The 23,529-nt window shown below is 38.4% G+C and overlaps 1 protein-coding gene and 1 long non-coding RNA gene across 2 annotated transcripts in view; one reads left to right on the forward strand and one right to left on the reverse strand.

The window, feature by feature from the left end:
• The first annotated feature begins 14,998 nt into the window (after positions 1-14,998).
• Positions 14,999-23,529, forward strand: part of GRIA3 (glutamate ionotropic receptor AMPA type subunit 3) — a 163,153-nt gene continuing 154,622 nt past the window's right edge. Inside the window, exons 1-2 of the mRNA XM_026848517.1 lie at positions 14,999-15,003; positions 22,704-22,709. The gene's annotated coding sequence lies outside the window, so the exon portion shown is untranslated. The remainder of the gene's footprint in view (positions 15,004-22,703; positions 22,710-23,529) is intronic.
• On the reverse strand, positions 15,986-23,280 carry LOC113480009. Its single transcript, XR_003398412.1, has 3 exons — positions 22,930-23,280; positions 22,264-22,425; positions 15,986-18,704 (listed from the first exon to the last, which is right to left on the reverse strand). It is a non-coding gene; the product is annotated as an uncharacterized LOC113480009 (long non-coding RNA).

Below are 23,529 nucleotides of genomic sequence, written 5' to 3' on the forward strand. Positions count from 1 at the left end.
ATTTTATGTTGCTGTTATAAGCATTTTTAAATCAAAATTTGATGTGGTACTAAGTCAAATGTCTTGAAGAACTCAGTACCCCACCTCAAGAGAGTTGCCATTATCAACCAGGCACACACTCGTGCCAAAATAACAAGATCTGCCTTCTAGGAATGCAAACTGGCATTCATTATGTCTTTAGGTTTGGATGCTTTGCTGACACAGTCCTGAATGAACTGTTTATTGTTTCAGCCAGTATTGATATCAGACTAACAAATCTGCTATTCGCTACATCATCCTTCTAACATATTGGGATTGTGATGGCAATCACCAGCTGTTTGATATTTTCTCAGATAGCCAAAGTGTGTTAAAATTAATATTACTGGTTGTGAGACCACTCATTCACTTTAAGACTCCTGGGGTGGAGCTATCTATATATACTGTTCTGGAAAAATTTCTGGTTTGAAGGTTTAACAGATGTAGTTTCACATTTTGGTTTGTTTCATTTGATAAACTTTTCTGAATGTTTATGGTTTTTAAGCATATTGTGTGAGGTATTGCTGTCTTACTAGATACTAGAAGATGTATTTTGAGTCCTTAAGAAAACCTGTAATCCTGCACATTGTTTGCCCTCCTCATTGGGGTAATTCCATTTAAGTGAAATAAGAGCAGAAATACAAGAAGCATTTGATCAAGATTAAGGTTGCATTTCCAGAAAAAATAGTACTGAATTGGAAAAGTTGGATATGGTTTATGTGTGAGCTGTCTCCAAATATACAGATGCATATACACAGGGCTTTGATCTGATATCATACTGACACAGAAGGGTGATACTGTTCATTTTAGTATCTGATCTTCCTAAAATTATGAATATTTTTGAGCAAGGCCAAGTTTTAATTTGTACCAACAACAAAGACCTTACTGGCTCTCTGTTCTTATCTGCTCCACAGGAAAATAATATATGAGTATATATATATATATATATATATTTATATATATATATATATGTACTTCAGAAACTAAAGCAACAGAGAAGAGAAGGAGAGAGAAGCATTGGCCAAAATAAATTGGGGAATTCTGGGGATGTTCAGAAATTTTTAAAAGAGAAATGGAAAATGAATCATAATTCCATTCCACATCAGGACATTTTTGCAGAATAAATAGCCCAATGATTATGGCCATAAGGCAAAGCAGGTGTTTTGAGGAAGTAGGAATATTCTCACATTCTCAGAACGGATCCAGATTTCTCATGTGTCATTCTTATTGCTCCTCAGCCTTAGCACAAGGTGATATTTTAGGGGAGGAAGCAGAGAGATCAGAAGTAAGAGCATTCCCGCTTGAATACAAGTTACCAAGTTATATTGTAAGATTTAAATGTATATGGTAACAAACCACATAGGTCCATTCAATCATGAGAAAAGAATATTAGAAAGGTTGATATATTGTTGTTATTACAAAATACAGAGGGAAAATACATTTGAAAGTAATTTTTTTCCCATTTCATTGTAGTTTACAATATGCACACTCAATACTGGCCATTTGCTCTGTAAACTATGATATAATGGCTTCCTACCTAATCCTAAACAGTGCCATTATAAGCAATTTTGGCATATTTTATTGGGTCAGTGAAAATTTTATTCTCTGAAAGATTGTAAGAGAATGAATTGCTTTATGAAAAATACAGCATAGTACTGTGTGCAGTTTGGAGGGCTAATCCACAACCAGTGAGATTCCCTGGCTGAGTTCAGAAGCCAAGTGCTCCTCCTCTGTGTCTGGGTGGCTCTCTTGTATGCAGTAGCCAGGGAATGCCATCTCTGGTAATGCTGTCAGACCTGTTGCCGAAGTTCATGGTCTCTAGGAGCCTTAAGACAGATATGTTCTTCTGCAATTGAGGATTTTTCAAGAAGGTTAACTTGGTAGCTATTGGTAGGTAAACTGCTGTTCTCTAGCAGGTATTTCCCTGCCTGGTACCTCCATCAGAGATAGGAGAAAAGCAAGTACGAAGGAGAGCTTAAGTCCTTTCAATTTGAAGACTCAAGATGTGCAGGTCTAAAGTCTGCATTAGAGGGAGAAGGGAGATGAGGGCATTAATGACAGGTTGAGGGGCTGTCGTGTGAGTGTGCTGCTCTGAAATCTGTGCAAGTCCTCTCTGAGCACGGGATTTCATGGTGTGACAAGCCTGGAGGTACAGCACACTGCTGGGTCTTCTCTGCTCCATGCTACACTACTTGGAGCTGAAACAGGCTGAGGTGAGACTGGTGTGTGAGCCTCTGAAGCAATAACCAGATGTGTAAGCTGATGTGTCTCAGGGCGTTATAAATGACAGGCTTGATTGTGGCAACCCGTATACAATGATTTCCAGACTTTTTCAGTGTAGAGGCCCTAAACACTTCCCAGGGGAAGCAGAGATTTGTGTGAAGTTAAGCCCTTTTTCTTCCTTACTTACCTTTCTTGAATCCCTTATAGACCACTACCATCTGGGCCTCACAAACCATAGGCTGAAAACCACTGCTGTAAACACACACACAAATCAAGCTGTGGCACCGATGTTTGCAGGCTGTTGTTCACTTCACATTTGTTTTGTCTCTCTGGACTGCAAGCTTTTCAGGGCAGGAACTGCCATTTTCTGTGCATAATGCTCAACACAGTAAGGACTTGATTCCAGGTGATCATTCTGGAGCCCCAATGATGAATAACAATAACGAATGAACATAGTGATAGAAGGATTCCTTCACAGAAACCCAGCAAGAGACCTGATTACAATGAGGCAGAGGATGAGACAAAAGAAGTTTTCCCTCCCACTACTGACTCAGTCATTTACTTATTTTTGCGACTATTTTATTAGTACATTAGGACAAAGATGTTAGGTGTAATGTGCGTTTCTTCCTGTAGCTATTGTACTCTCCAAAAAGTACAGTATAAAATGTTGCAACCATGCCTTCTCTCTTACATGTGGCTGTCTAAATACTGACACAAATATTGTACCCATGCTGTTCATTCCAGAAATCTGACATTTCTCAAGATGAAGCCAAATGTGTTTACAGATAGATTTCTGAGTTTATTCAAGCTGAAAGGTGTTTCTCATCTTTTGAAATGTCAGACTTCTGCTCCAAGAAAAATGACTACAAGAGATAGGGCCACTGTTGCACAGCTCCATTTTTAAATGAGCAATATCTGATTGAAGAGCCCAGCATTCATACAGCTCAGTGTTTTGCTATGATATATTGGTTGTACCGGTAGAGTGTAGTTGCTTGAGCCCACTGATTATTTGCTTCAATTGAATGCCCAAAGCATCCTAAAATTCTAGTATCCTTTACAACCCTTGTATCTGTTTCAGCATCTGTAATATCACCTGAGGGGATGAACCTTTTAAATGAGTGATTTAATAAGCTGGAGGGCACAGGTTTGCTATAGAGCTGCTCTAGATAGGTAAAGAGAGGCGCAAGGAGAGCACAATGTAGTTAAAGAGTCTCACTGCGAATTTGCAGTGAGCAAGCTACCTGTGTGTTGGAATAGTAGACTGGGAACAGCAGTACTGAGAATATCAGAAAAATTGACCTGATGTCTCCTGTTTAACTCCCAGTACCTATAGATTTCATAAAACTTTTCAATATCTCCTCTGTACTCTAGAGTTCTCTATAAAATCCACATGTAATATCTAAGCCCTCATACCATACTGTTCATGTACCTTCCATATACATGCTGGCTGCAGATGTTTTTAAACAGAAAGCATCTGTTGAGAGCATGGAATGTGCCATTTTATTTTCATTCTAGATTAACTCAATAATTAGTTTTGACTATTTGCTTCAAAATTGCTTGGATATGGAGAATGCACCACACCAGAAAATCAAACAGAATAGCAGAACATTAAAAATGGTTAAATAAATAATTTGACTGTTACAAAACCCCATTTTGGTTCCCCACGTTAAGAGCCTGCTGCTACAAGATAGTAATGTGGGTTTGCTATTGCTGCTGAAGCCTTGATTGAACTCCTGCACCAGAGTACAAATTACCTAGTCTACACTTAGCACTGGAACCACTCTGACCCAGCTCTCTGCTAGAGTAAGAAGACTTTAGTTTAATATTGTTCAATACAATACAAAATTAAAGGTTAGATTATATGTAACAGCTGCAAGGTTTAAGTGTGGCAAAAGCACTGTGAAGGACTGGGTCACCAAGCTTCCTTTAAAAGAAAGAAAAAATGAAGCAGCTTGGAAAATCCGCCTGTACTTTTTTTATGTTTATCTTTTAGGTTTCCCTTTCCCTTAGTGAAGGTGTCTGTTGTCGACACAGCACTTATTACAAACCTCAGTGCTTGACATAAGCTGTTTTATTTTTGCTTGTCTCTTCAGACACTTTCATGATAGTCTCTCTTCTTTCTTTCCTATACAGCACCCTTCTGTGAGAACAAATATCGACATTAGATGGTTTCTGCTTGTACAGAGAAGAGAGGCATAATGATACTTAAATGACTCTTAAATAAAGGTAGTACTGCTACTTCAGACAAGCCAGGGGTATATGGAATTTGTCCTAAAAATCCATTTTTTGGAGAAGTTTATCAGATAAGATTTACATAAACAGGCTGTAAATCAGATCTAGTTGTAAACAATAACAGTCACTTAACTTAGAGCACATTATAAAACAATTACAAGATCAGCCCAAATCAAGGAGAGTAAGGTCCATAAGAGACCTCTTGGACATCTCCAGTAGACATGGGAGAAAAAATCCAACTCACAGTCACTCTGCTGTGGTGGTACATCTCTACAAAGACCTAAATTCTTCCAGCACCTTCTACATATCTGACTTCAAATGTCTTCCTTCTGGTGACAACCATGAAACTTGCTGGAAAGTTCAGCTTTGTGTAACATGTTGGTTTAAACAGACACTAGAGAGAGTGAAAATGTTGTTCCCTTCTCTTCCTCGATTGTGGAAAGCCATACAAAGAGGAAGGCTGAAGGCTGTTACAGAGTCAGGAGGTGCTGCCTCTTAATCCAACAATTTTCTGCTCAAATGAGGAAACAATATTCTCTGTAATGAACAGCTAAGACAACAGTGTGGTGCTCAGTACTTCCCACAGGGCTCCAGTGGCTGGTATGAGACCTATTGCAAACCTAGGCAGGAAAATGCAGGCCTTCCAGTCTCCTTCTAGCTACCACACTGAGGTGTTTAACTGGTTCAGATGATGTTTATTAATGCTTACTTGTGGTCTCATGTTGAAACTGTTGTAAAAATTACTAAATACAAAAAACTGATTTGAATTAAGGACAACGTAGGAGGAAAGGGATTAAACTGCATAGTTCTCAGTGCAGTATCAATGCCTAGTAATATTTTCCTAGTGCATTTTTTGTTAACAGAAACCATGAGTTTCATAAAATGGAATACATTTACTAAATATGTGAAATCTGTTATCAGGTAAATTTTGGATACACACTCCTCTACACACAACCTCTCAGAGGACCTGTGTCTCACATTTATGAAGCTGCATGTGGTAGACTGAATCCATATTTGCTGCTGCAGCAAACAAACATTTACACCTAATGATGACAAGTGTATCCTCTTTATGCCATAAACAATTGATTTTCAAGAAAAGATAAGAGAATTATATATTATGTATTCCATCTGTAAAACTAATTAACTCCTTTGATTTAGCTGAGAAAGGTGATGTTTTCTGAAACTCAGCTTTACTGGAAATTGACCTTTCCCTCTACAAACATACCATTTAATTTACAAGAGGAAACAAAACCTTCGGAATTGTATTTACTCAGTAACTTTAATAAAGGTCAACCCTTTTCAGAAACAATTGTAAATGTGGCATTTAGCTTTTCATATTTTGGAAAGTGTTACTAGAATCTCCACATCCAAATAGAACATTGCTTTTGAATTAAAAATAGCTAAATAAATAAGAACAAAGAAATTTTACAAAATTGTCTGGATCTAAGGTGTTGTAATTAACCCTTATGTTTTATATTTCCTTAGGACTATTTTTGAGTTTCCTGTGACTAAGGTCAACTAATGTTCAATATCTATAGTACATATACAAAGAATGAATATAATGTGTTTTTAAAGGTCCACCAACTTCAGCAGGAAACAGAATAGGCTTTTTCTTTGACCTTTAGGAAGGAGACTTGGCAAATTCATTGAAGAAAAGCTTATTCATCTGAGATATGGAGGCCCAAGTCCAGCAAAGCAGTTTAGTATATGATTGACTTTAAGTGTGAGTAGCCCCTCTGTAGCCAATGGGTCTACTCCTGTGCTTGAAGGCAAGCAGCACTAGTTTATTATTATAGGTATTGCAGTTGAGCCCTGGGATGTTGAACTGGAGCATAGCCCTGCTGTGTAATGAACTAAAAAAAACCCCAAAACAATGGACTATCCTAAAAAGCTGGTAATTTCAGTGTGAGGGGGGGGTTTAAGACCTTCCTGAGACCAAAGAATCTAATTGCTCTGGTCTCCAGAACTTCCCTGTTCCTTCTGTCTCTCATGCTTACCTGTATAACTGGAAGGACTGAGTTTTTGAATCTGACAATTCTCAAATAGAAACTACAACAAATGAAAGCCATTTGGATGAGAACCCTTTCTTAAGAGTGCACAGTGCTAAAGATGGTACTCAGGTAGAAAGCTTTCTGACATCTTGTGATACTGTACTAGGAAAAAGGGTTACAAGTCTTCAGTGGGCCCAAACCAGTTGTTCTAAAGCTTGGACTTTCTGAAGAAAAGCCAGTCTCCTACAAGGCGTTTGTGAGATTTGTCAGTGTGTGGATTCTATAAGCAACTGTGAACCCTTCCAACAGCTTCAGTGAAGAAAGGATTTACATAAATCCAATAAAAAAGCTTACATTTGTCATCATATGATAACATTTCAAACTAGCATGTGGAAAATTCTGCCTAATAGAATTAACCAGAGAATTGGATGGCTCAGGACATTTTGGTCAGATTAACACTAATCTTATGACGATTTACAGTGTGAGAAAACTTTCTTTACAGAATAAACATACTGTAGTCAGTTCAAAAATGTTATGACTGTTGATCTGATTCAATGCTGTTACACCTGGGATGTATTAAAATTGTCCTCCCAAGAGCCCTTTTCTACAGTTTTAAAGCAATATTAAATCCCGTTGCCTGTAAGAGCCTAAAATAATTGTGAATTAATCCCAAATTATTGGTTTTTTGATCTTCTTCAGAGTTGCATGCTAGTCCTGTGTTTTGTGGACTGAGTGCTGTAGGCTAAAATTTTAAGTTTGGGAGCTGCTGGAGCAAGAAATTGTTTTGCAGAGGCAGCATAAAAAATCCTCTAAAACAAACTGAGTGTACAACCTATAACAGGGCTAAGCCATAAATATCTGGTAGATGCAGAAACTGTTCTGGACTGCTGAAGTTGCTTGTGGGTTCAGTAATAGAGAGGTTCAAAAAGCTTCTTGCCTGTAAAAAGTTTGACCAAAGGTGAAGCAGCTTCCAGCATTACTCATTCAAGACTATCATCATAGTCTTCAACCCTGTCACCTGACCTAAGCTTCTACATGCTTGAATCTCATAAAACATACTTAGTTAGGAACCACTCTCAACCATGCAAGTGCAGTATCATTCACTTTGTGTGAATGATATTGAGAAAACTCTTCACCTCACTACACCAAGCAACCCTGAGGAACGAACCATGTGAGCCCGCTCAGAAAAGCAGAAAGGAACACCCTCCAAAGACTCAGAAAATAAATCACCTCAAATTAATGTAAGTAAAAATTTTATTATCTTCTGACATAATAAAATGAAACATATCTATACTGGATTTGAGGGGGTTTGTAGCAGCTTTTCACGAGGAGACCAATTCCATTTTGTTACCGAGCAGAAGCACTTTCACCAAGCTGTCAGGCCAGATGCTCAGGTCTGGTAGACATACTGTCAGAGTAGGTGGACATTCCAGAGCCAGGACAGATGAAAAAGAACAACTCCTGCTTCCTGGTGCATGATGCCTCATCTAACTGAAAGAGGAAGGAAAGCATGCTCATCTTCCCCTTTGCTCCTGAAGGGTAAAAGCAGCTTGTTGGTGTTCTTGCAGCAAAGTGAAGGTTTGATCACATGCTTTTAGTGCCATGTATTTCATGTTCTAATTTGTTACATTAGTGAGATTCAATTGGTTCCTAAATGTGGTTCCTAAAATGTTTGTGAGCCTTCACCAACTACAGAAAGCAGTCTCACCAGATTACTGTTAATTGTGTTAAGTATGGTAGGACCTCCAGGACCAACTAGAAATAAGGTCCTCATTTGCTAGCCTCTTGAAGACAAAGAGATACATAGAATAGGCAAGACAACTTGGAAAAAAGCAAAGGCACAACACACAAAGCGAACAATGTCAGTGCAAAACCAGACGGGTTATAAGTGTTTTTTTGTTTGGCTTTGGGCTGGGGAGAAGGTAGAGGCTATGAAAAAAGGAAAGAAAGCACCAGGTAAAACCAAGTGTTAAACAATTACTGAATGAGCAAAGGTCCTTCTACGTCAGCTGATCTGTGCCTGCTTTATTTAGTTGAAGTTTCCAGAGAACATTCAAATTTTGCAACTCTTACTATACTAAGAGAGTACCAAATGTATTCTCTCAGTATTACTAGAAACTGTCATCACTTAAGCCATGAAAGGTATTTGATTCTGTATGAAATAACGGCCACAATAATGAAAAAGACTAGTTGAAGTATGTGACAGACTTTTCCCTGTCGTAGAGAACAGTAACATTTTGGCTATATGAATTATTTATCTCCATACCAAAAGAGCCTAAATTCTGTCTCATTGTGAAATGGTTCTAAAAATATGGGTTGATGATACAAGTTCAGTTATTCTTTCCCACACTCACAGTAACGCATGCTTCACCTCCATAAACTGTCTATTCCTTCAAATCTTTCAGAGTCCTTTGCAGTGTTGTTACTAAAAATGCAATCTCACTCAGCACAGTAATAAATCTCAAAGCTAGTTAGAGAACTCTTTTTCAAGTGGCACTTCTGTCTTGTCATGTGTCATTTGGACAGTCATAAAATGAAAATGGTTGGCATGAAGCTAGAAGTATCAGACTGTATGTATTGGATCAGGTAACATATACAGCTTTGTTATAGAATAAAACCATGAATTTTTAGCTAGGAAAAAAGATTTATTTTGTGGAAACTATAATGATAACAATAAGGCAGACAAATCAGTCTGTTCCAGTCGAGTTCTAAAAGTCCTTTAGTATAGTTTCCCTTTTCCAGAACAAATTCTCTTCTAGGCTCAAAAGGTAAAATCATAATGTTTGAAAGCCTCATTGCTTTGGAGATGAAGTACAAATAGAAAAAAAAAAGTGTGAATGTGGAATGTGGGTTAAAAAAATGTAAATATTAAGTCAATATGTTCAATAGTCTAAAAGAAACACTAGTAAATGCACTGTTACTTTCTGACTAACTGAGAACAAATATTTATAGCTTTCACTGCTAACAATTAAGATTTGGTGAAACTTACTATGTTAACATATTTAGTAATAAGCACTGCTTTGAACCAACAAGTAATAAGTGCAATCTGAGAGTGAATACTAAAAAGGTTCTTTTACTAATGAAGGAATCTCCTTAGCACAAAATTCTGAGACAAATACATCCACTGTCAAGCACCAGCTGTGCTAGAGTTTCATGTCTATCTTATAGAGACCGTGGGTACTAAAAATGTGCCCTTTACCCTTTCAGACTGGGCATAAATATTTCAGTAAAGAGAATTCTGAACAGACTTCGTTCCATTTTTTGAGGAAGAGTAAGAAAAATTCTTTGTGTGAATATGCTCAGATATTGCAACAGTATTTGTTATTGGTAATGGTGTTTGTGAATGGGATTTGTCTTTGAAAACTTACTCACAAGGGACTGCAGATATTGCACTTGCAAATGTAATGCTTCTGGCTGCAGTTCCAACATTCTAGCAGCATGCCAAGGGGCTGATTGGGAAGCGCTTGGCGCACAGCATTATCTAGCTCTGTTCACACTCCCTCATATTCTCCTCCTTCCCTCTCTTGCTCCCTGGTTGACACAATTTTTCACTAGCAGTTTAGAAACTGAAGAGAAAAAATAACAAGTTCCTATGTATGCCTTAAATATTCAGAAGTCCCACTGATCGCAGTGGGAAGTTTGCACATGAAAGGATGACAAGGTTGGGTTGTAACCAAAATTCATATTTGAAAAATGGCAAAAGCTTATGCTGTAAGCTTTAGAGATGCTTGGAATGCAGCAATCCCATGTTTCTGTTCAGTTGCTGTTCTAATCCAGGCAGCTGGACAGCATGAAGTTACATAAAATAGACCAAAACTTTCCTATTAAAACCACAATCTTGTTTGTTCTTTCTTTTCCTATCAGTTCAGAAGAAATAAGCATTAAAGAGAGCATCCTACCTAAGAAAATCATGCAAAGGGCAAGAAAAACTGAAGTTAAATCATTGCTATGTTGGTGATGTCATATTTCAGTGCCCCAGTATTTTGTATCCCATTTGTGGCTTCTAAACTGCTTCAAGCTCCTTGCTAACATTTGATTAAGACATCACATGGTGTCTTGAAGGTGATATGGCAGCTGCCCCCAGGCAATTTGAAACAAAAAATAGAGGTGTGAGTGCACCCACACACATATGGACTGTATTGACTTATACAGAACCGGTCTTCTGAGACTGGTGACAGATAGCCAATGAGTCTAGGTCTTCGGCTGTGCTCTGAAAAGCACTGTTCTGACTGTAGATTTTGCTGACTTGTTTGGAGCAGTGTATTAACTCTCGCATAAACTGCCTGCACACATTTCTCTATTTTAAATGCGGTTCATTCTTTCATGGTTTTGTGAGCCTCTGATGACAAAGTAGCTCTTCGCTTGTCAAAGGCTGAATGCCACTTCTGTACAGCGCTGGAGCTTTTTGTGCCTAGCTATCAGTGCATGCCAGTGTTCAACAGCAAAGTGATGAATTCATAAAATGTACTAGCAGCTCAGCATTAAAAATTCTGCACCACTAGGATGTGATAATCGTACTGACTTTTGAGAAAATGTTTTGGGGTTTGATATTACAAAAGGTCTTTGTGTCTGGGAGTTGATTCTCTAACCCGTACTAGTATGAGGAGACTTAGGCAGCATTCCACCCCCCCTTCTCTAAATAGTGTACTTGCTGATGTGCTCAGCTTTTGTCTGGAAGTGCTAGTGAAGGCTTCCTTTCCCTTTTTACACATGCTGGTGACAAAAAAAAAAAAAAATTTCTTTCCCCCAAGACTGTTCTTGGTAAATAAGGGATCACAAGGATTTAAGCGAATAAGCATTCTCACTGGAAGTATTCACAAAGCTGTTTTGAAAGAGCTGATGTGCTTGCAAATCATCCAGATATGGGTCAGAAACAATGGTATGTGACTGAGCTTGACCAGTAACACTTAAAAAAACCTACAGAACCGATACTTCATTCATTTAATATGTAAGGAAAATGAACAGTGCTATGGCTTTTAATTCCTCTGGAGGGTTTTTCACATGAATATGTATATGCAGGCCCTGCTGTTCCGTTTATAGATTAAGTTCTGGAAAACTGAAAGAGTTTCTTATTAACGCTGAAACTAGAAGGCAAAAGTGCAGCCATTAACTATATGTGGTTACAGGTATGTATTTTATTACATGCAGTCATTAACTTGCTTATATCTCTGAATATAGTGGTAAACAGTAGCTTTTAGCAAAGTTTTTCATCTCTATGTGACCACGTAATTTAAGACAAGGGCTCCTGGAGGCGGATGAAGGAATGACAGAGAAATGAGAAAAGCTACTCTGAGTATACATAGTCAAAATTCCCTAATCTAGACCCGCTCACATATAGGCTTCTGCATCTATGCTTCACCACAAAGTAACCAGGCTTCTCAGAGTTACGGAGCTTCTGCTGTTTTCATTGATTTATATCATTTTCAGGTACCTAAATTAGAGACTTGATTTCAGAAGGTATTATTCACAGTTTAAATGTAACGCAAAATGCAGCTAGTCAGTGTGGTTATTCTGTCTGCTTTTAAACTGTGTTCAGATGTAGAGTCAGTTGCCTAACTGGGGAATCAGAGTTTGTTTTTCACCTCTCTGTTTCACTTTCTTTGTATCAGTCAGTCAATCAGCCCAGGGTCTGCAAACACAAAACTGCTAAGTCCTTTTTTAAAAAATGTGTGTCACATAATGTGTTCTTTGAGGGTTTGAGCCTGTGCCCATTGAGGTCGATGACAAAGCTTCTATTGACTCCAGTGATACAGAATCAGGCCCTGAGGCTCAAAGAATTGGTGCATTGTTAATCCCTTGGTGCTAGCAGGCAAAAGGGGCTTGCTTGTAAATGCGTGTCCCACTGCCAGTAAGTGGATGCCAAGCAGTTAGCATTTCTTGCACCCAAAGCATATGCACTTCAAATCCATATAGGTTTTTTAGGAGTCTGAATGAATTACAGTCCCTCCCTAAAATCCCTGAGGTAACTTTTCTACCTTCAGATTAAAGCATCATTAATGAGCAACCCAAATTTTGCTGAATTAATCAGACCAAACACAATTCCAGAATATTTACGTATGGAACAGAGGTATAGTCTGCTTGTTTTATTATCTCCTCTGTCATTGATCATTTTGCAGAGTAAAGTTTTGAAACGATTAACTGCCCTGTTTCCCCATAGTACTTCACATATTTGATCGATTTCTAGTCATTTCATTCAGCCCTGACCTTGCTGTGTTACAGTCATTTCTATAGCTCCAAATCCAGTTAATCTGTGCTTAGTGTCTGAATTTATAGCTGAACAACCAAAATATTTAAATATTAACTAACCTTTGCTTGTGTCTATATTCTTTTTGGCTTCCTAAATTGTTATGGTATGATTTCAGTACTCAGCATACAAACTGTAAGGCCAGATCCTGATGTGTGTAATCCTTTATTTGGCAGAAAAATCTACTGAAGATGGAAGTACACTCTCAAAATTTGCAAGGTTATTCGGCACAATCTCCTTTTTTTCAAAAAGCAGCCTATTTAGAGAATACCTACTGATGTCTTTGAAATACTGAAAAACATTAGGCAAGGGGGAGGAGGGTTGGGGAGAATATAGACAGTTTTCTAATAATCTAAATCCAGAGGTAGGGAATATAATCATGTTTGTGTGAAACAGCTTTTCTTTCCATGCTGCTCTTGGAATAAGAGAGCTGCTTTTGTGATCAACCTACCTTTCATCTCCAAATCATTTTTTGGGCTAGCGTAAAAATCATGTACTCTACAGAACAGAAGGAGAAGCCATAGAGCTGAAATACATGCTAACCCTTACCTGAGCAGTTTTGCCCAGAGTGGAGAATCTGTTTATTGCACATTCTCACTCAGCAGTCCTGCTCACATTTTTAAGAATCCATTATGCTAGCTTTCATGCAAAAAATAGGTTTTCACTGCTCTTTTGCCTCAGTTTTTCAAAAAGAGCCAATATGGCTTGTGCATGCTTCCTATGAGCAGCTTCAACAGGACTGAAAATTTCAGAAGTCTGAGTGTGTTGATAAACCCCACTGACAAGCTTCAGGCTACAAGGACGTCACTGGGGGTGTGATTAGCAGGCAGTGGTATCACACCGAAACCACTGAAGGCCTTGTTTAGACTTTAGACTGTATTTGGTTGTGAGACTGGGAGGGGAGAGAACACAACTTGACTATCAGGGTCCCAAATGAGTTTGTAGAACTGAGAGCTTGAAAGTGCATTTTTAATCTTAAAAGGAGTATGATTGGTGCAAGTAATCAAGAGATACATAGGACTCCACAATGCTGTTTTTACAAAGCTGCTGTTAAGTATTGAATTTCTGGGTCAGTTGGAAGCATTCAACCTTCTGAATCAGAAATATATTTCCTCTTATGGGGAATAAATAAATATATGTACTGCGTGTTTTTAAGATGTGATAATCATGGCCTAATCAAAATGAAATTAGAATAGTATTTTTTCCTCCTTTTTGCATTTGTGATCTAACGACTTGGAATCCAGTCTGGCGACCACTGGTGTCAATGAGGGTTTCTTACTCACTGTGCATGGGACCAGAACTTTATCTCAAGGTTACATCTTTGTATTTCTAGGCTTAATGGGCTGATGACCTTGAGGCAGTCTGTGAACTCTGAAAAAAGCTGTTGCTTCTAAGAGTTGCCATTCATCTTCCCTTTGGCCTGAGAAGCCTAAGTGGTTTTGTATGTTCCAAAACCTCACTAATTCAGCAAAAGCCTTTTGATGAACACCAACTAAATTAAGAGAGTAGATCTTCCCCAATGAAACAATTTTAGAAATTTTAGTTATGTTTTGTCATCAAAAATGAACTCTGCTGACAGATGTGAGAAGTGCTGTCAGCTGATCTTTGCGGTTTTAGCTTACAGATATAGTTCTGAGAAAATTATTTTCATGTATCTATTTTAGAAGATCACTATCAGCTTATTTGAAATGTATCATAATGAAGGCATATGTGAGTGTAAAGTTATGGGGACTCTGCTATTTGACCAAATGACTCTATAAATATGAGAGCTCCAGGAACAATCTCTTATGAAAAACCTGGTACATATATTGCCTACAGAAAATATGCAGAAATGAGTTGACTTTTGGTTCATTATTGTGCAAAGTATGGAAAATGCATTCACTGAGAACAAGTAAAACAGTTGGATTCTGGTCTTGTTTTAAATACAAATCTCAGCATTTAATAAGTTCCCAATGTCATCTCCAATGTGAAATAGCTGGTTTGGCTTAGGCAAAGCTCATGCCGCAGTCGAGAAGGCTGTGGCCTGAGCTAAACCAGCAGAATATATCTGGAGTAGATGACCATACTCACACAGTTCTGTGCCTGTGTGGAGACATGTCCATCAAGGCCTGACATTTACTTGGGTTTGACAGTTGGTCTGCAGGGGTATTTCTCAGGCTGCTAATTGTCACCAACTTGAGTTTCTTTACATATTGACTCAGGAAGTGTTCTAGAACAATTTCTGCCTTTTCTGAATTAGTTTCATCCTGTGAATTAGTGTCACATCTGATCCTCTTTTACCCAGTCAGGCAGGGTCCCCTCCCCCAAAATTGTATGTGAACTGACCTGTTAGAGCAACATCGCTGGGCTGGTAATTATCATTTAGCTGTACACAAATTTGCCATTGCCTGCTGACTGAACAGGAGCTGAGGGGGCTCCTGGCACTCTGAGCCGTATTTTACAGCTAGCCATTGCTGTATTTACAACAATGCAGCCTGCTGAGGTGACATCTTTCAGCATTCTTCTGCAGAAAGAGACAGAGCAGGTGGAACGAAGGATCAAATGCTGAGTAGAAGTAGGTGAACTGGCAGATAGCTTCTAGTAAGAGCCCAGTGGGAGACAAATGATTCAGAAACTACAGGGTCCAGGAGCTGCAAAGCTGTAAAAACTGTGGTCATTATGGTCCAATTCATACAGAATTAGAATAATGCCCTGTTTCCTTCTTGCTTACCACAGATATTTTATTTGCTTTTCATGCTCTCAATACATTAGTAAGTTCATAAAAAAACATATTTATCCTCCAAACTGAATCCATAATCCAAACTGATGTATATAGCAAACACATGACTTCATGTGTGCCCTAAAGCCAGACTCCTAAATGAAAACTTTAGGAGTGCTGTTCTACTTAGAAGTTTAATTCAGCTCTATTGGCAAACCAGGTTCAAAGTTTATGTATATCTAGGCATAAGGGATTGTGTGGTGCTGGGTGGAATGGGGTGGCCCTAAAGCTATGAATAAGCTTGCAGTGAAAACATACCCTTTGGTGCTGCTGTCAATGGATTTCACCTTTGACAGAATAATGTTTCCCTAAAGAGTAACAGAAGCAAGTGCCTTCCAAAAGATTTCCAGCATGTCACTTTTCATATATACTTAATACTTCAAAACCTTATATTAGCACTCCAGAAATCTACAGCACCAAGGAGCCCTATTTAGCAATGCCTTTTCATTAATATATTTTTTTTTTCTTCAACGGCATAATTATGCTAGAAATAAGAAAAGCAACTGTGTATTCATGCTCCAATTTAATAGGTGCCAATACTTTGCTAAAGCACTGCAGTGGATCACTTGGAGTTAATTATTATACAAGATTACATTGCAAATAACAACAGTATGTCAAAGTAATGTGTAAGGTCTGCCTTGCAACACAAAAGTGAGAAATTTCAAAGTTAAGTCTAAAATTACACGTTTGCATTTCCTCTTTAACCCACTACCTCACACCTAAAGTATTACAGCCCCAGAGAAACCTACTGTAAGACTGGCCACCACTTAACTAACCCTTCTGATAACTGTGTACAGCTGATTAACACAAAGGTGTTAAGGACAATTCTAAATTGTCTTGCTTTTAGAGATTTAATTAACTGGTTAATCGCCATGAAAGTAATTGTGGAGTTGGATGCTGTTCAGAGTCAGTGTCATAACCTAGATACAGGAGGAAGAGCTACACCTTCTGAAAAAGTGATTTTTATGTAAACAGGTTTCCAAGTAGAACTATAACATGACCTCTCTGACACCTTTTCCCTCGCTACCACCTTATTCTTAAAAAAAAAAAACCCAACCAACCAACAACCCATGCTCTTTTATTTTATACTTTCTGATATATGAATAAATAGCTTATAAGACATTTTAAATAAAAAAATTCTAGTCCTGCCTTTCCTGTTGTTCTCTAGCCTCCTTTGCACCTCAACACTGGATATGTAGGAACAAAATAGGCTATTAGCTTTATTCAAAGACCATTGAAGTCAGCAGAATGATGCTTAATGAATGTAATGGTTTTTAGATTAAACTCCAGGCTGCTGCATCATAAGTACCAAGGAAATAGCATCTGACTCATGGAAAGGAAGGATTTGACTTGATTTACATTTATTGTTTTGCATTTGTTAAGATACATGATTTATTATCTGAGATTGAGCGTCCAGTTGTGATTTGATGTTTTAAACAGTTCTCTGTATTACCAGAAGGTCCTCCAGTAGGAATGGGGAACAATCACATTTGATATCCCTAATATTTAGAAAGCAATATAAAAGATAAAATAATTTAAGAGTAAAAAAATCTGTCAAGATTTCTTTACATTATTTGAAGCAATAAAAATCACAGTGCTTCTTTTTTCAGTTAATTTTGCACTCTTGAAACATGATTCTTCGGGGGGTATGTATATAGCTAAGCTAAATAGTAAAAAAAAAAATTAAATTCAGGATTATAGAATAATTTTTAAATGAAAGGAAATTTCTGACTAAACTTTAGTCTTAAGGGATGGCTGAAAGGATTGTGGGGTCTGCTACCTAGTTCCTAAATAATAGACATGGAATGATGAAAACAGTGAAATTAAATATATAGATCATTCACTGGTGTGCAGGCATTGATCAGAATCTTTGTGCCATGCAAAATATGGTAACTGCATTTACATTGCAGAAAAGTCACACAGAGCTCATTTATCCTACACAGTAGAATTTATTTCATTGATCCAAGGTGCGTTACGCTGGATGAGGATTTGGTGTGGTGTATTTTGAAAAGTAACACTAAGAACTGAGGGACTGCAAACAGCAGATAGATGGGCACCTCTTCCGTGACTGAGTCAGTTACACTGAGAAATCTGCTTTCAAACTTACTGAGTGTAATGGCTGTGTATACAACACAGAGCTTCAGCAGCAAAAGTAGGATGCTCTAGCAACATCAACAAAAATAGACGTTCAGTGATAGCGGTGATCTTACCCTCCTGTTAGTGCTCGAGCACTTAGTTATTATTGAGTGGTTATGAGGACACAGCAGAACTGAAAACAGGATCCTAGCAGTTTACATGTGCAAGAGCAGTTTCAAGATAAAATGATACTGAAACAACATTTAACAGAGATTATAATAAATAAGTATTCCTTTTTTTTCCTGCAAATCATCTCTGTGGACTCCTTGGGACTCACAGGCTACTTCTGAAGAGTCTGCAAAAGGTAATCACGAAGAGTAAACCTATTGTCAGTTGACTTCAATTTGCTATATAAGAACCCCTGCAGATCTACTGCAAAATGCTTAAGACTCTTCAAATTGATATAAGGTGAGAACTGCTATTACAAAACCCTTCTGCAATTGTCTTTTCACATCTTATGCCTTCTGTTGTGCTGAAAGAGCAAGCAAACAGTCAGTTTTATACTGGAATAATAGAGATCCAGCACATTGCTACAAGGTGTGACTTACAAAGCCAAACAACTTTTAATTAGGAATGGAAGTTTCACAAAGCATGAAAACACTTCTGTTAACATTGGCTATATGGTTAATATCAGATCTTTGTAAATAAGCCACTGGCTTTCTGAAGGATTTGCTTGTCTCCCAAACATGGCAGATTATCAGAACCGCATTCTGTTGTTCACGTCAATGTAAGCGTACAACCGTAGTCATCTTTGTACTCTTGGCTAATCCCACTGAAATCAATACAACAAATCATGTTAGGTGAAATTAATCTCTGTGCAGATGGACAATGCAAGTCCTTCACAATATGACAAAATATGATTTGAAGACTCTGTATTAGATCTTTTCGTATACAGGGATCAAAATCTCCAGCCTATGGGTTAGACTGGGATGTTGCAGTATCACTCTCTTCCAGTGATTTTTCTCTACTGACTTCTGAGATGCTGGAGTGTTCTGTAAATTCCCTATATTGACAGTTTGCTAGCATCCTTGGTGTTTTTCTTCCTTTTATTATCTTGTTAGACCTTGAGATGCTGTTGGAATTGGGTGGTAGGTTCGGTAGGTCTCTAAGTGAGAGGGAAAAAAAAAAGGTCTTAAAGTACCAGAGCTGCTCATTCTTACCATGTATGCTATATACGCCTCTTTCTTCTATGGAAATGCCTTCTTATCATGGGAAGGTGCATGAGGAAATCTTTTCACATTCAAGGTGATGTTTCTTGGATAGTGACAAAGCAAAGGAGACAAACACTTCCAGACAATATATTCCCCAGGGCTAAGGGTGACACAGCTTGAAGTTCCTTTTCTGTCTGATGTCCTTCCCATATTAACTAATAGCTTATTTATATGAACTGAATGAACTCTAAAAAAAGAAAGTGAGTCGATTCCATATGCTAGTCCTGCAAAGGCTCACTCCAGAAGTAGAACACGTTCTAGGAGAGAATTGAATGTCAGTTTTCGGCATAAGTCTTAAAACTTTGTAACTACCAGGCTGCTGCCTTATGGGAGGGTAGGAATCTCTGTCTGATCAAGGGGAACAGAACAAATCTGAAATCCTTAAAACTTCAGTGAAAAATGTAAATTCTTTTTGTCTAAATGTCCATTTCTAAGAATCTATGTGCTGTTTTCCAAAGATGTTTTCATTAAAAGGCACTACTGTAGATTTGAACTGAGATGAGGGAAGTTATGGTAACATACAAACACACACTGGAAGAAAGAAAGACTTTTGATTGGCAATCATTTGAAGTGATTATTTACTACTTAGAGCTGAAAGAGACTATCTTTAAGTAGAATATAGTTAAGTAATTATATATGGAAATTAAATATTCAGTGGTCAGATCCTGCACAGTGGAAGTGGGTATGAACTGGATAGAACTCCCAAGATTGCTTGAAAACTGTATTCATAGGTGTAAAACAAAAAGAGAGGATTCACCTTCTTAACAGTATATAGGGGATACCATTACTTTTTAATTTGATTTACTGTTTCCTTAAGTAATAAATATAGATGAGCACAGCAAAAAGTACAGGTTTAAATAAGAACTGCAGGGCTGTGTTATGCCAGCAGTGCCTAGTGTACAGTTAATCAGAAAGCAGAAGTTACTATAAATTGTTTCTGACATTACAGGACTATAATAACACTACATTTCCACCAGCCCCGGTAGCTCTTAAGAAGAATTAGAAGTATGTATCCTGAAGATACCACAAACCCAAGAAAAATTAAGACATTTGTACATGCTGACTGTTTCCACATTTGTGTCTTAGTTGTGCAGCTGTAATATATATAGGTTATTACTGTAACAGTCCATGTTCAGTTCTGATAAAAGTTGCTCCGTGAATTTGCTTCGGCTACCTAAAGTTGAATTAGACTCCAGTAATGGAGTAATGGACTTCTATTTATCGACAACTTTCTTCTTTGACCCCGTTCCTATACAAATCTTGATCATCCTTCTATATACTAGAACATATTCCTATGAGCCAGACTGCATTATTCTGCCAGGATGTACTGGGTAAAATCCTGGGTTCGATGATGGGGGTAATAAACCTACCATACATGGCTGTGATCCCAGGATTTCACCTGTTAACTGTTCTTAGAAAAAATGAGTAACAACAAATCAATGATTTGGATAGTCTCCTATCCTTTCTCTAATGCTGACCAGTACAAAAAATTCCAGGGAATGTCAGACATGCTGGGAACTCTCATTATGCATAAGAAGAATAGGTCTTTCTTGAGGCATCCAGGAGCTACCTTTTTCCCATGAATTCTGAATATGCATTTACTCTGCTGATTCACATAAAATTTGAAACTTTAAAAAACAATTATTTTTGCCAAGATTACTGTGTAGAAGACAGCTTTATAGATTAGCTGTAAACTGCGTAGCAGAATATTTCTGTTAAACTGTCTCTTGTCTGCTACCTTTTAATTTCATTTTATGTCTTGTTATTGCACGGTAATGAAAAGTAAACAGGAGAGATTCAATAGTTTGTTCTATGCCCACTCATAATATAATCAAACCTTAACTAGATGTCCTTTTGACCTGTTGTCCAAAATGTATGAAGCCATAATGTCTGTACTCATTTTCCCTGTTTTGACACTGTACTTTCTCCTTGACTCCTGCTATCTGTAGTTTCATCTTCTCCCTGAATCTCTTTTAATCTTTGCTTCTGTCTCTCCCCACTATCCACTCTACCTGTTCACTGCCTATTGGAGAATTAATCATTTTAGCTAATCAAAATGCTGACATTAATGTAAAGTTCAGTTAATTGCATGTCCTTTGTTTTTATGAAGAAATAACCAGTTTAAAACAAACAAAAAAAAGGCTGTAAGACACAATTGGTAGTACATTTATTGGCAATTATAACCTGATTTGATTGGTATTGGGAGAAGCACAATGATTTCTAGAAACTCGCTGCCTGAGCTTCTCTCTTGCAATCAGGAATAACAAAAGTGATAAAGTCAGCTTAGTGCAATTAGGATGAAGCTTGAGCCACAGAGTCTTGGTGTAGATTTTGCCGTGACTTTATTCTAACACTATGGGTTTAGCCTAGTAATGTCAGAAAGCCCAGTGAGAACGCCGTGTCCCATATTCCATCGCATTTTTCTAATCCACTATTAGATAATACAACGAGAACACATTAGCTAATTATAAATCATTACCTCCTCCTGCTCAGGTAGATAGTACTCAGAATCCCCTCGTGTCCCAGAACACTATAAATCATCTAAACATGAAGCTCTGATTATCCTGCAAAATCTTGGTTGTATTTAGTTTGAGAAAGCATCTGGTATGACATCAGTTACCATGGAACTCATTAACTCGAGTCACTTAGCATCCCTAGCAAAGTATATAAACTCTTTGCATGGCATTAATATCCACATAAAGCCAAATAATTTCCTACCATTTTGTCCTAGGACACACTGGGTTTGCTGTAAGAAAGATAAACTGGGATGGGGTCTCTTTGGGTTTCTCCAAAACCTGTATGGGACAGCTGTGGTAGCATGCAGATCATACCAAGAGACTAATTGCCTAAGCAAAAAAGCAAAGTGCATATTGAAAATGCTAATAATAATAACAACACATGTATATTAAGGGATTCAAGAGGAAAAATGTGGGTGATAATGAAAATTTATTTCTCTCTTAGCACAAATATATTTTGGATTATAACAAGTCTCTCCATTTTGAGATGAGGCTGTGAAGCACCATTTTGTTTGAGATGAGGTATCCACCCTACTGGCTGTGTATGAAAATGAGATTCTGACACATGCCACCTTCATTCACGGCTATTTTGTCTCTTCCTTTGTTCTAACATCTACAATGTTAAACATAATTTCTTTCTTAATTTTTTCAGTACCTCACCAGCTGTCAGTGTGGCAGGTGGCAGTCAGCCTGGAATACACAGCTGCAAGGATGGAGAGAACTTTGTGAGAGCAAGTGAACTTGAAGGAAGGAAGGCCACTAGGAAAGGAAACAAAAAAAAAGGACAGCAGGGCAGGACTGTGTGGAGAATGTGTTAGAAAGGGGCTGGAGGTGGGTAGAATGGGGAAAGAGAAGTCATTTGCAACCAGAAAGAGAAATTATTTGCCTATAATTACATGCTTCTCACAACTATCTTGAATGTCTAAACTTCACGTACCTGTAGCTTTCGGATCCGCTATGCTTACCAAAAGACATCCACGAGACAAGCGCTGGTCTACATTGATGCTGGACTGTTGCTCGTGATCTTAATTCTGTGTCTGAAATTTCCTGCCTAGGTGAGCTGGGCTAGTTGCTTGCCTTGATTTTTAAGTTTTTACATCTGAAAGAGAAGAATACAATTGTGCTTCATGGGGATGTTTACAGTAATTAATATGTAATATTTGCAGAGTGCTTTGAGCTTGAAGAGTGCTATAAAGATGGACTTTATACCCCACCTATCCATACAGATAACCATTTCTTTAAATAGAGAAAGAAAGTGATAACTGCCATCCCAATCTAAACAGGGAACATTACCAGCCACCCCACAGCCCGATCCCTACCTCTGTCTGAACTGGAACAGACTCCCTTCTTCTGGGCCCGATTTTCATAAAGGAACACCCAACATGTAGCAACAAATGCATGTATCTAGGAGTAAGCAGGAGTCACATATATGCTGCCAAAGGCATATATTATGCTTCTGCATCATGAATGTGATGCCCTGTTCTTCACCTGTGCCTTTGGATTCCTTCAGGAGTAGTTTTTCGAATCTCTGATGTTATTTGTTAGCATATGTGCAGTAATCTGCCACCATCTTGCATCCCGAGTAACATGAGTAGCATCTTACATCTTGAATACTTGCAGTGACACCGGTTGATTATTTCGCAAATGCAAAGCCAACTGCATTTGGTATTAATCCTAAATCAGCTGAATGTAGACCCAAAGAACACCAGGGCCTGAGATTAAGAAAGAAGAAAGCAGAGGAGGACTAAGGGAAAGTGACCTGCTGAAATCAGAGGAAAAGCTAACATTAAGCAAAGAACAGTCTTCCCTGAGCCTATGAGATGGACTAGGTGACCTAGTATTTCTTTTCCATCTCCATTTTGCACAGTGTTGCGAGCCTCAAAGCAGCAAGAGCTGCAGGATCCTCACAGCGAGGTGTCAAGACACACAACAGCTGCCCGTGGATGTGCAGGCCAGGGGCACGGGCGCGGGCCCAGCCAGGAGGCGGGTGGCTGGGGTGCGGGCACCCACCTGGCTGCTCCCCTGCGGGGGGGCCCTGCCCGGGGCTGGGGCAACACGGCATGGGACAGAGACATTCCCTGTCTTTTTCCAGCGTAAGCGATGAAACAGGGAGACTTTGTTGGATTTCCTTCCTTTAGAGGAGGCTGGGGAGGACCTACTATTCCCTTCTGCGGGATAACCTCGTCTTTCTTCACTTCGTGGC

The sequence above is a fragment of the Athene cunicularia genome, assembly GCF_003259725.1.
Source record: "Athene cunicularia isolate RWA chromosome 4 unlocalized genomic scaffold, athCun1 chr4_part3, whole genome shotgun sequence".
Classification (NCBI taxonomy): Eukaryota; Metazoa; Chordata; class Aves; order Strigiformes; family Strigidae; genus Athene; species Athene cunicularia.